Here is a 13,644-nt window from a genome sequence, read left to right on the forward strand (position 1 = left end):
CTCACTGGCTGTGTGATCTTCAGCAACTTCATTAACCTCTCTGTGCTTCAGTTTCTTCATCTGTGGAACGAGGATAATAATAGGACTATTTTGTAAGAATTTAATTATGTGATACATATAAGTGCTTAAAATAGTGGTCAGCCCATAGTGTTCAGTAACAGCTATCTTTATTAAGGTCTGTTTCCCCCTGTAATAAATGCCTCCTGACCACCATACTGATTCCACCTTTTATTCATTTATACTAATTCTCCTTGCTCCCACCTCCAGCCAGATGTCTCTCATCATAGTAATCAGAATGTGTTCCTAGAATAACCACTTCCCCTTCCAATGCTGTTTCTAATTGACAAAGCACCTGGGAACCAAATAATCAAGCTTCTTAGAATTGCACATTGGGGATCCCTGGGTGGCTCAGCGGCTCAGCGCCTGCCTTCGGCCCAGGGCGCGATCCTGGAATCCCAGGATCGAGTCCCATGTTGGGCTCCCTGCATGGAGCCTGCTTCTCCCTCCTCCTGTGTCTCTGCCTCTCTCTCTCTCTATGTCTATCATAAATAAATAAATCTTTTAAAAAAATTTTTAAAAACTGCACATAAAATGGAGGAAAGTGGGCACCAAGGAATGTTCTGAAAGTCTCTCTGTGAGGCAGAGCAACAAGTTTCAATATATGAACCATCTATCTGACTACTCAGAACCCTTTTGGGCTTACTTCCTAACTATCAACTGTAGATCAGTAAGCTGGGTGACACTTAGGGTGACCAACCATCCCAGTTTATCCAGGACTGTTTTTGTTTTAGCACTGACAGTCTTGCATCCCTGAAAACCTCAGTCCCAGCCCTGAGAACCTTCCTGAGCTTGTTTCATCATCTGTAAAATAAAGGGTAATATCTACTTTGAAAGTCTGTTGAGGATTAAATGAGAGAATATTTGTATACAACCTGAAAAATAGTAAGCACCAAGTGGTAGCTCTAGCTACTGTACTAGTTACAGTTACCAACTCTAATATCAGTGGCAAAATAAATTTTCTTAGATGCTTACCATGTAACTTGGTTATTTTCTTCCTGGCAAAAATAATGTGCCTTATATACAATAGATATTAGGAGACTGAAATGTGTGCCTCTGTGAATTTCCTTCTGCCCTTGTCCTACACAGTTTTATTTCAGGGACTAAGACATATTAAAGATATTTAATATTTCAACATTGCTGACATCTCCACTGGGCAAAAGCCTGGGAGGATCTAACCATCTTTTGACACATGTATCTTTTTTTATACAATGGGAGACCTGGGGTATTTATGTGAGTAGCTGCTTCCAAACCTTGGACCAATCAGCATGCCACCTCACAAAGAAGGACATCAGGCATCATACCTGACATTCTTTTTTGTTCTCCCAACATCCCCACCTGGTGCCCAAAGCCTGTGAGCACAGGAAATACTGGAAAACCACAGAACCTCAAAAACGTTGAGGAGCACCCAGTCTAACCATTGGGGTTGGAGCCAGGACTAGATTTCTCCAAACTGGCCTGATGCCCACTGGCAGCAGAATCACCTGGAGTACTTGATGAAAATCCAAAGTCCTGGGTTCTATCCAGGCTTCTGAATTAGGATCTCTGAGAGAGAGGCTAGGGAATTTGCATTTATAACAAGCTTCCCAGGGGATTCCTGGTTAGCTATAAGAAGGTTTGAGAGCAGCTGTTCTAGGGAGACAACAGATAGCAAAACATACAATTACAGTTGGTCAAATGACCTGTAAAGAAGACCATATTTCACCTCTACCAGCCTCCTATTTCAAATCTGTAAAATAAGGATACTAATACTCACCTAGCAGGATGGTGGTAAGAATTAAATGAGGTAAATAATAGCCTTGAACACGGTTTCTCACACATAGGTGCTCAATAAGTATTAATCCTGCCCCCTCCTTCCTTATGTATTGCATTCTAATGAAATTTTATAGCAACAGGCCCCTTTTTTGAATAAATGTCACCAAAGAAAGCAGATGGCTAGCCTAAGTTGAGCCTTAATGTTAATAAGTCACGGACTAAAAGGCGGAGGCCAACAGCTTTAACCAATGATTGAATTGCAAAATGTCCCTATGGACAGAGCTTCTCAAACTTGAGTATGCATCAGAATTTTCTGGATGGTTTTAAAATACATACTGTGGGCCCTACCTCCAGAGTTTCAGATTCACTACTTCTGGGCTGAGAATTGCATTTCTAGCAAGTTCCATATGGTGCTTGCTGGTCGGCCCCAGAACCACACTGATCATCACTCTGCAGCCCCAGAATCCAAAATCTAATTGATCTGACACTTTGTAATAAAAAGGGAAAACTATGCTATATGCATTTCCTGTTTGACAGCAGACTGGTTAGTTCTATGTAAATAAAGAAAAAAGTAATAAACCAGCAATTTCCGAGGTGCTGCTGCCTCTGCCCTTGAGAATCTTTGTGGTCATGTTCTGTGAACAGTGCAGAGAGAAGGCTGGGAGATTTGAAGGCCATCTCCCTGCTCACCCTATGTGCGACCCTGAGTGAGACACTTGATCTCTCTGAGCCTCGGTTTACATATCTGGAAACAGGGGTGGGCTCAGTCACTGATTCCCAAACCTGGTCGTGCACCATTAACCATTTTGGCAGCATTTCAAAGAAAACATGGATTCCCCAGCCCTGACTGTAAACGAACAAATTAGGATCACCAAAGGAGAGACAGAAAAATGTGTGGCTTTGTGTGGGTATGTTTTAATAAGTCTTCCTGTGTGATTTTCACAGGCAGCCAGATGTGAGGAACCATTACCAGGGTGATCTTTCAGGCCTCTTCCAGCAGTTCAGCTCTCGGATCTTTTTGATTTCTAAGTCCCTATGCCCTGAGTCTGTGCTTACCGAGTAACTGTCTTCTTTTATATTTGCTCCCCATGGAGTTTTACTACAGTACATTAGTCCTCAAAGAAAAAAATCTAGGCTGCTTAACAGTTCCACTTCTCACATATCAATAAACTAGCATTCTGGTTTTAGTTTAAAAAACAAAGTCCAATGTAAGAGAAAATGGGAATCACATAGGACAAAATCTGCAAAGTAATCTTCTCTATCACCAACTGCTCATTTACTGTCACTCATTATTAACTTAGCATCTGTCATGTGCATGTATGATTCTAGGGGTTAAGCACATAGCACTTCACAAAACACACAAAGTTCCTGCCCTCGTGGAGAGAACATGTTAGCAGCAAGAGACAATAAGTGAACATAAGGATAAAAATATTTCGAATAGTAATAAACACTGTGAAGACAACAACACAATAACAGGATAGTGAGTGACCAGCAGCTACTTTCAACAGTCACCAGGGTGAAAGCCATCACCCACTTCTTTGAGGGGATGATATTTAAAATGAAATCTGAATGATGCCAAGGGACCAGCCAGGTAAGGATCTAGAGAAAAACACATCGAGGATGAGTTAAGGGCAAGTGCAAAGGCTTTGAGGAAAGAATGAGCTTGGCATCTCCTAGGAACAGAAAGGAAGGAGATGAGCCTGGAAGATGGAGGCACAGGGATGAGCTGAGATCATGGAGGTCAGGATGGCCCAGATCATGAGGACCCCAACAGACTACGGTCAGAACATTTGAATCTTGTACCAACTGCAATGGGAAACGGCAGAGGAATTTAAATCAGAAGAAGGATGTGATCTGATTTACATTTTTAAAAGATCACTGGCTTTGTGTGAGGAATGAGGTGTGGCAGAGGCAGTGGGAGGGGGCAAGAATAGGACCAGAAAAGCAGCAACAGAGGGAAGAAATCATGGTGGCCTTTAACTGGCAGCTGGCACACGGCCATAGTGAGCACTCAGATCTTTCTGGATGGCTTTAACTTAGGTTAAAATCCTAATATACTGGGCAGCCTGGGTGGCTCAGCGGTTTAGCACCACCTTTGGCCCAGGGTGTAATCCTGGAAACCCGGGATCGAGTCCCACATCAGGCTCCCTGCATGAAGCCTGCTTCTCCCTCAGCCTGTGTCTCTGCCTCCCCCTCTCTCTCTCTGTGTGTGTGTTTCTTATGAACAAATAAATAAAATCTTTTTTTAAAAAATCCTAATATACTTGTTTCACTTCCTGTAATATTTCAGAAAGGTCAAGGAAGAGACACTGGTTATTAAAGTTCCACCCGAAAGTCATTTCCTTCAAACAAAACAACACAACTTTGTCTTGCCCATGTTACACCTGGTTACAATCAAGAAATATTAGCATAGGGACATGGAGAGAACACAATGGAGAACCAGCAGACAGACTTGTTTTCTAGAACCTTCAATGTCATCAATTAACCATGTGGCATTGAACACAGTTCTAAACCTCTGAGGTAGAAGGCAGGCTGAGCTACCCGGTTTCTACAGCCTACCAGCCCTTAAATTACATGATGCTGTAAGTATAGTAAATAAGGTTTCCTTAGCTGGGTGGCAAAACGGGCTGATGACTTAGGGTAGGCAGTTTTTGTTGTTGACCTTTAAATCTTTCAGGGAGGCTCTAGATAAGCAGAAAACCAGTATGAATGAAGAAATTGTCCATCTCAATATATCCTTGAGAAACTCTAAAGTCCAAGGTACCCCTGGCACAAGTGTATGGTTGCTGGGTGGAAATTTGGGGAGTAGATACTCCTGGCCAGCTGAAAGCTCATCGTGCATAGGTGCTGAGAGCACAGGTCTCTGAGGAATTTAGAGACCAAGCCTTTAGTCACAATGCTCTCTGTGGGTTTCTGGCAGGCTTCCACTTATGCTGAATCACATGGCAGACTTCAGACAGGCTGTCATCACAGGGTCCATTTCTATCAAATGGTCCACCTGGCATTCCCATAAGGACCTACTCCATGTGACCTCGGAGGGTGACGGTTCTCAGTCCCAAATACCCAAGAGAATCCTTTGTGGGGACTTTAAAAACAATATCAATATCTATGCCCTATTCTACATTTTATGACTTAGAATTACAGTAAGAGAGAGATGTGAAAGACAACAGTGGTAGAGTCAAGCTAAGTTAACTTTATCTGATGGAGAGAATGTGTAACTCAGGAAAATGCAGACAAGGGAGATTCAGTGATTTGTCTAAGGCAGAGTTTTTCGCTCTCGGCACTGTTAAACTTTGGGCAAGATAATCCTCTGTCATGAGGGGCTGTCCTGTGCCTCTCTATCCACTAAATACCAGTAGTAACTCCTTGATTGTGACAACCAAAACTGTCTCCACACATTGCCAAATGTCCCCAGGGAAGGAGGAGGTCAAAATCAGACCCAGGAACCACTGGCATGATATCACATAATTATCAGCAATATTAGAGACTAAAACCCAGGCTACAAACTCCCAGCTAGGTTGGCTCCCCCACATTCAAGCAGGAGCTCCAGAACAAGGGATGAGTCACTACCTGAGGAAGCATCACAACTCAATTCATGGCTTTCTGTGCCTAAGCAGAGCAGAGCAATGGACACTTAACCTTGCCTCTGAACACGGAAGCCCAGTCAGGAATAGCCAGCAGCTTGTTTGGCCACATTGGTCTCCTGTATTTAACTAGAATAACACCTTATCTTTTCAAAGGCTGTAGACCTTTTTACTCATTCTTGGGGTCACTCCCTTGTAGTGGTGAGATTTATTATGAAAATTAATCATGTGTTGTAAGAAACAAAGAAATCCTGACTACCACCATAGGTTACATTTTAAATTTTGGGGGTATCTCAAATGAACATTTAAGTCATAACCTATTTCTATGCATCTTATTCCTCCCTATATTACAGCTACTATAACCAGAATAAAAACACCTTATCATAAGGTTTAGTTAGTTGGCTGAGAACCTGTCTTTGTTTTTAATGATACAAATACACAGTAGATAAGTAACCAGTCATACCCAGATAAGAGTTGACCAGCCCCTCATGTGGTGGGATCAAGGCAGGATAGATAAACTGCAGTTAATAAGAACGAACAGATTTTTTAGTCTCTTGGCAACCAATTTTATTATTATGCTTTGACCTGGCAGCTGGCAAGGCTTTATATGCATATGAATCAACAAACCTATGAAAAAACAAGATTAGTGGCTCTGAAACATGGTATTCTAGTGACAAGAGAAAGCATGTTCATTTTCAAGGCTGCTTTCTTAAATAGGTATAATTTTAAGATAATAATAAAATAACCCAGTGTTTTATAAGAACACTTATCGATAGGGAAAGGTACCTGTATCTATATAATTTATTCATCCTTCCCATATCTCTTCCATATTTATTGTATCATAATGTGAGGGGATGGGGGATTTCATAGGAGTAGGCCACAAAGCAAGCAGGCTGTCAAGAAGACAATACTGGGTTGTTGTGGAATTATTGTCAGTAAATCCACGGTAATCAAGGCATCTTATAATAAAAACTTAAAAGGGATAAAAATGTTAACACTACCTCAAAAGGAATAAAAACACATTGAATGACAGGCTTTCTGGCATCATCACAGGGAATACAACCAAATGGTTGCTTTTGACAGTCCTTTGGCTCTCAGAGAAAAGTCAAGCGTGTCTCTTGAGAGTGGCTTTGCCTGCCACATTTGGATCTGAGGACTGGAAGGACAGTATGATAAGGGAGTGATCATAGGATGGTGACAACAGAAGTGATTTAGAGTGGAAATTATTGAATCACTATATTGTGCACCTGAAACTAATATAACATATAACACTGTATGTTAACCCTACTAGAATTAAAAAAAAAAAAAAGAAGTGACTAACGGTCAACATAAATATATATATATATATAAAACATAAATATAGATATATAGATATAGATATCTTATGGGAAGGCATTATGCAATAGACAATCCACTGTGCCTGGAATTCCAGTCCTGGCTCTGTCACTGACTCTGTGATCCTACAAAGTGACTCAGAGTCTGTGGAGATGAATTTCCTTAACTATAAAAGACTAAAATAAAACTAAATCTTCTTCAACTTCCTTCTATTTCTTATACTCCTTGAGTTTACAAGTCAATCCTCTCTGTCCTTAAAGTTTTTTTAAAGTAATCTCTACATGCAATGTGGGGCTTGAACCCTCAACCCTGAGATCAACAGTCACACGCTCCACTGACTGAGCCAGCCAGGCACCACTTGTCTATCCTTAAGATGGACACATGTGCAGTCACCAAAATAAGACATAGCTCAGTCATTCTTTGGACATTATCATGATCAATTCATTTCCTATTCATAAACAGGGGTTTACCAAACTAGAGTTGCCAGATTAAGTACAAGATACTCAGTTAAATTTACATTGCATAAAAACAACAAATAGTTTCTTCATGTAAGTATTTATGGAACATACTTATAGTAAGAAGTTATTCATTGTTTAACCAAAATGCAAATTCTTTTTTTTTTTACCTGCTAAATGTAGCATCCTACCTCTGACCCCACATTAAAAGTTTGATTTTTAAGAAACAAAAGTCTGATTCCATATATGTGGGTAGTTCTAAGATGGCTGGTGCCCTAAATGGGAGGCCTTCTCAAGGGTAGCATATACAGAGGCAATAAACAAACAAATAAGTGAAAAGAAAAAATAACTTTCAGTTTTCCTCTTGAGTAAGTGAGGCATCAAATTTTAGTTAACAGTAGGTAAGATATGAGTAGACCTCACTCATACAAAACAAAGAATGTGGTGAGCCTTCTGTGCTGCTTGACCACACAGGAGGCCAACCAAGCTGGATACTCACTGCTCCACATCTCACCCTCCGGACATAAAGTTAATTACAAACCCTTTATCTCATCCTCCAACTCAGTGCTCCTGTCTGCTTCCAAAGTAATCAGCTTAAGGGAAACCAGATCATAAACTTAAACTTCCTGACCAAGAGGCAGAGGAATAAATGTGGTCTAAGCAAAAACTGCACAAGGCATGAACAGCAAAAGCAGTGAAAGGGAAAAATTACTCTCTTCAGAAGATAATCTTGTTTTGATAATACCATACAATCTTAAAAAAAAAAAAATACCATACAATCTTGCTTTTCAGGGGCTCACACTATTTTTTGTTAATTTTAGCTTTATTTAAGGATAATTGACATATAAAATTGCAAGATATTGAAAGTGCACTCATGATAATTTGATGGACATTTACATTGTGAAAGGATTCCCACCCACCCACCTAGTTAGCTAGGAGCTCAGACTTTAAATATGCAAGCTCTTTTATTTTCAGGAGGTTTCAAATATATAATTTACTAGGGAAAAAAATATATATATATCCCATGTATATGTAAAAATAATCCTTTTCCATATTTTGCAGTGAAGATACAGATAGGACAGACACATTCCAAGATAAGTTTAAATAATAATGGATGGCAGATTCAAGTTTTAAATAACTTATAAGGTCAATTTCCATACTCTCTAGGCTGATTAATTCCATTTTCACTGAGAAAGGGCAGCAGGAAATCCTACTCAACTGTAGCCAATACTGCTCTATCAGAAGCTGCAGGACAAGATGGACTAAAATAAGATATTTATAGATGTTGGCTAAGAAAAATTAAATGTATAGACTATAAGTTTTCAATTATAAAAATAAATCCAGGTTTATTCATTAACTTATTGGCATACTCAGCAAGAGCTTATCAAACATATAAGACTCAAAAAATCAAAAAATGAGGGCACCTGGGTGGCTCAGTGGTTGAGTGTCTGCCTTCAGCTTAGGTTGTGATCCTGGGGTGCTGGGATCAAGCCCTGCATCAGGTTCCCTAAGGGACCCTGATTCTCCCTCCACCTACGTCTCTGCCTCTCTCTCCCTGTGTCTCCCATGAATAAATGAATAAAATCTTTAAAAAAAAAAAACAAAAACTCAAAAAGTGAGCTGAAGTCATGCTCTTCCTCCAGGATAATAGCCTCCAGGATATTACAACCTAGCCATAAGACATAGAAGGCAACATATGCATAAACAGTTGATGTTGATAGTCTGAAGCAATTATGTAATTAAATGCCGAAATGTGTGTCCGGAGTTGCAATTTCAGTTAGAAGCCAAAGAGAGATTAATTGTAGTGCAAAATATTCATCAATAAATGAATTTCCATTTTCTTGAACTGGAATTCAGCACAAGCAGCAGTATCACTGGAGGCAGGCCCCAAATGCCCCCACACATTCCGCCCAGGCTCCTCACTGCCACCGTGGGAAGAACCCAAAGCCTTTACCTTTCCAAGGAGGCTAAAGCCATTGTCTTGGGAGAATAAGAGGATAGAATAGAAGAGACATAGGAGATGTTAGTGTAACTATGGACATTGCTTCTCTTAGGTGAAGTGTGAAGGATCAGAGAGAAAGCAACAGTAGAGTGATCCTCATTTCTCAGCTCTCATTCCCTTTTCATTCTTTCTACACATATTTTTTAGAGCTTATTACATGCTAGAAACCATTCTAGGTGCTATGTACCCCATAGGGAACAAGACAAATTTCTGACCTTCATGATGTTTATTCTACCAGTGGGAGACAATAGCGGCATGTGTGTGTGTGTGTGTGTGTGTGTGTGTGTGTGTGTGTGATGACAGTTACTGCTATAGATACTCCAAAGAAAAGAAAAACAAGGCAAGGTAAGAGGGCAAAAAATGGTGGGTGGGGTGAGGGATGTTATTTTAGATGGGATGGTTCAAGAAAGCCCCTTTAAAGAAATGACTTTTGACTTGAATGAAACAAGTGAGAAGAACATTTGAGGAAGACATTTGAAGGAAGAACATTCCAGGCAGAGGAAACAGTAAATGCAAAGGTCTTAAGGTGTGGGTGAAGTGGAGTAGACAAGGGGAGAATGATGGAAGACGAAGCCACATACCACATAAGGTGTTTGTAGGCCATGATGAGGACTTTTTCTTCTGAGATAAAAAGCTCTTGGAGAGTTGTGAACAGAGGAGTGAGTGGCATAATGAGCTCTGGCTGCTGCGTTGACAGTAGACTGTAGAGTGTAAGGGCAGAAGCAGGGTGGCTCTGCAGGGGGCTTTTGAAGTAATTTCAGTGAGAGAAACGATAGGATCTTGGTAGAAGCAGTGGAAATGGTGAGATGGTTTTTAATCCTATATAGATTATATTTTTTCAAAGTAGAACCATTGAGACTTGCTGAAGAATTAGATGTGGGAATGAGAAAAAGAAAAGAATCAGGGGTCACTCCAGAGTGTTTAGTCTGAGAATCTAGAAGAGTAAAATTGCCATCAACTGAGATGGGAAAGATTAAGTGAAAAGCAAATTTGGAAGGGGGAAATCAAGAGTCTGGTTCCCAGAGATTGCTGCCCACTCTCAAACCCTTACATCTGTTCTAAACCAGAGCAACAGAAATTGAGAAACTGATCTTAAATTTCATATGAAAATTCAAGAGACCCAGGATAGCCAGAACCATTTCAAAAAAAAAAAAAAAAAAAAGAGCAAAATGGGAGGACTCACACGTCCTACTCTCAAAACCTACTACATAACTACAATAATAAAGACACTATGATACCAGCATAAGGACAGACAAATAGATGAATGGAGTAGAATTAAGGGAATAGAAATGAATCCTTACAAGTTAAGAAAGAAAGGTTAGGAGAAAGGAAAGAAGGTGGGATGGTAGGAAGAAAGCCTGAGATAGCTAAATGAGTTTTCCTCAGGCATGAAAATAAAATAAATTCATGATTGAAAAAGAAAGAAAGAAAGAAAGAAAGAAAGAAAGAAAGAAAGAAAGAAAGAAAGAAAGAAAGAAAGAAAAGAAAGAAAGAAAGAAGAAAGTAGGAATGAAAACCGACATAAAATACAGGGAAAAAATGACCTTCAGTCAGAATCTTTCAGTACTTTATTAACCTTTCTTAATCTCTAACCATCTGTAGAACCCTGTTTTCCAGATTGTTTTGTCCGTAAAGCAAGTTTTTAGGAAGGCAAAAAGGGGGCCGGGGGGGGGGGGGTGGTTAGGAACAATGGATCACGAACAAATTAACTCAGCAATTATTACAGAAAACTTCTAGGTGGTAACACTACTCCCCCCCTCCCAACACCCGAGTAAAGAGCCCACCTTAACGGGATAATCCATGGAATAAGAAAAAAAAAAAAAAAAAAAACAGCTGTTAGCCCACAGAGGTAAGGAAGAGGACCCTGGGGCAGAGCATTGTGAAGCCATGTGGCCCAGGTGGCCAGCAGGAGCCAAAAAGCTGGGAAGAAGAAGTCGGGGGCTCGCAAGATTTGCTTCATTCAGGCCTGACTTGGCTTAATTAACTGGTGAGCTACTGGGACAAAGACAAGGATTTGGCAACGGTTATCTAAGGTGTCTCCACATCAGCGCTGCCAGCGGACAAGACCCTACCAAGGGCCCGGCCCGGCTGCCAGGCTGCGGTTCCGGCCCGCCCGACAGCCCACAGCCGGGAGGGCCCTCTCGCACCCGGAGCCTCATCGACAGGGGTGCAAAGGCGTTAAATAATTAAGCTGAAAACAACAGGGGGGAGGAGAGAACTATGGGGCAGAGCAGGGGGTCTGGGAGCTTCCTGGGACCTCCCTCCCCGTCGCCCCCCTTGGGGACCCTGGCACCTGGCCGTCCCGGAGGCGCCCGCCGCAACCTGGAGCTGCAGCTAAGCAGCGCCTCGCCCAGGCTGCTCGACCCCCGCGCCGAGGGCCGGCGGGAGGCAAAGCCGCTTGTGGGGCGGGCTCGGACGCCAGCCGCCCGCGGGGCTCGCAGCCTCGGGGTCTGGCCCCAGAAGCCGCCCCGCCGTCGCCCGGGGGGAGCCGGAACCCGCCGGCCGCCGGGGTCGCGCGGCGCCTCCCACACCTCGCGCAGCCGCGGGGCTCACCTGGCCGCACCTCGAGGTCTCCCAGCCGCGGGCCTGCGCGCGCGCCGCGTCCACCCGGGCGGCCCTTTTTGGGTCCTTGGCGGGTATTTTCCGTCTGGCCCCACATCACTTCCCGTAAAGGAGAGCGAGGTGGGGGCGGGACCTCCTGCCACCTCGGGGAGCACCCCCGCCCCACGCCGCCGGGGCGCTAGGCGGGCGCCCCCTCGCGCGCCGCTCCCGGTTCCGCCGCACCCGGCGCGGGGCCCTCCTGGGAGCCACGGAACGGCTCCCGCACGCTTCGTTGGCCGCCACCGGGTCTCCACCGGCCTTTCCTGGAAAGCGTGAAATCTTGAGAGAGAGAGAGAGAGAGAGTTGTCCTCGTGTTGAGACGCAGGGGGGGGGGGGGGGCCACTCACAAACCTCCAGGATCCGTGAGCTGCGGGGGTGCGGCTTGGGGACCCGCGCCAAATGTCCTCCCCCCAAAAGCCATGTTCTAAAGGTGTTTTCCAGGGCATCCGATCGGCGTCCCCACTGGCGTAGGGGTCCTGGGCAGCAGCGGCAAAGCCGGTCCCACCCAGGGTTCCTGAGGCCCAGGGGGCTCCTGCGCCAGGTGCTCCCTGGTCCAGCTCCCCGGGGGCCACATCCGTGCCGAACGTCCGGCTCTGCCACCCTCCATCCCGCCTCGCCAGCTCCTCCTTCGGATCCGGCTGGGGCCTGGCCTTGCCGGGGCAAGGGAAAGCTCTGGGGTTCTTGGAAATGACAGGAAGGAGAAAAAGTAAAATTCTGGCAGGAAAAAAATAATGCATTTCTGAGAAGGAAATGACAAACGAGGTCTCTGCTTGTACAGTCTAGTTCGGATTATAAAATCACTCTAAATTTCTAAAAGAGAGCAAATCGTTATATAAAAAAAAAAAAAAGGCAAAATACAGCACCCTGGAGAATAGCAGCTGTAAGGTGAAAACTGCGAGCCTTTGCTGCCTCCCAGCGGCCTCCTCTTAGCGCTGACGAGTGTGTGCGTGCGCTTGCTTGGATCTGCAGCTGTGAAGGTGGTTCAGGCCACCCCGGGTTACCACTCAGAGGCAACCAAATTTCTCCTCCATTGGCGTCGGGCTGTGGACAGTGGCCTTAATTCTGCGGACTCCCAGGCAAAGCACCTCTGAACCAAATAATTCCACATCGAAGCAGAGCAAAATGATTGAAAATCTAATCCAGCTTCTCTTACCACCTGTTCCATCTCACTGATCTGTGTCTACTTCCACCACAAATCTCAGCTGTCCCAGGTCCACCTACCCAACCCCATCATACTCCAGTCTGCAGCTACTCACAGTTTATACTACAATTAGCTTTTCAAATATATGTCCAATTTACAAAATCACTTATAGGATAAATTATATCAAATTGTGAAATGTTGAATATGCATTCAATGTAATATTTAAAGGGAAATATAACAGAGTAATGTCAGAGTGAGAGATAACTGGTTTCATCAGGGTGATAGTGTCAAGGGATGTTCCCCAGCTAAGAAAGGCCAAAAGACTGTTGTTGGTAGCGGCTAAGACAGGAAAAGTAGACCCATGTTCATGTGTAAAGGAGCAGTTCTGGGAGTTACTGATCAGCTAACAACTGAGGTACCAACAATGCATCAACTGCTAATGGCTGATATGCTACAAGGAGAGACTTCCCCTTCAATCTTCCCCACTCCTGAAGCCAAGCAGGGCTGTAACAGGAATTTATCAAGAAGGAGATAAAAAAAAAATAGACAATGGTAATGTGGCCCATTCATTTCCCTTTCATTCACGGAGTCCAATTTAGGTGCTAGAGATGTAATAGTGAACAAGGTAAATTGGCCCCTGTTGTCAGTAGCTTGATAGATCAACAAGTAAGTAGTTAATTCCAATGTGGTGAGATAAGATCTTCCATAAAGGAA

At 43.3% G+C, this 13,644-nt stretch overlaps 1 protein-coding gene across 2 annotated transcripts in view; it reads right to left on the minus strand.

The window, feature by feature from the left end:
* RAB27A (RAB27A, member RAS oncogene family) overlaps window positions 1-11,903 on the minus strand; it is a 72,108-nt gene extending 60,205 nt beyond the window's left edge. Inside the window, exon 1 of one of the 2 annotated variants that reach the window (XM_025472728.3) lies at window positions 11,752-11,903. The gene's annotated coding sequence lies outside the window, so the exon portion shown is untranslated. Of the gene's footprint in view, window positions 1-11,741 lie in introns of both variants that reach the window. The other variant, XM_025472727.3, reaches the window with a different exon arrangement.
* Window positions 11,904-13,644: the final 1,741 nt, after the last annotated feature.

The sequence above is a fragment of the Canis lupus genome, chromosome 30 (genome assembly GCF_003254725.2).
Source record: "Canis lupus dingo isolate Sandy chromosome 30, ASM325472v2, whole genome shotgun sequence".
NCBI classification, from domain to species: Eukaryota; Metazoa; Chordata; class Mammalia; order Carnivora; family Canidae; genus Canis; species Canis lupus.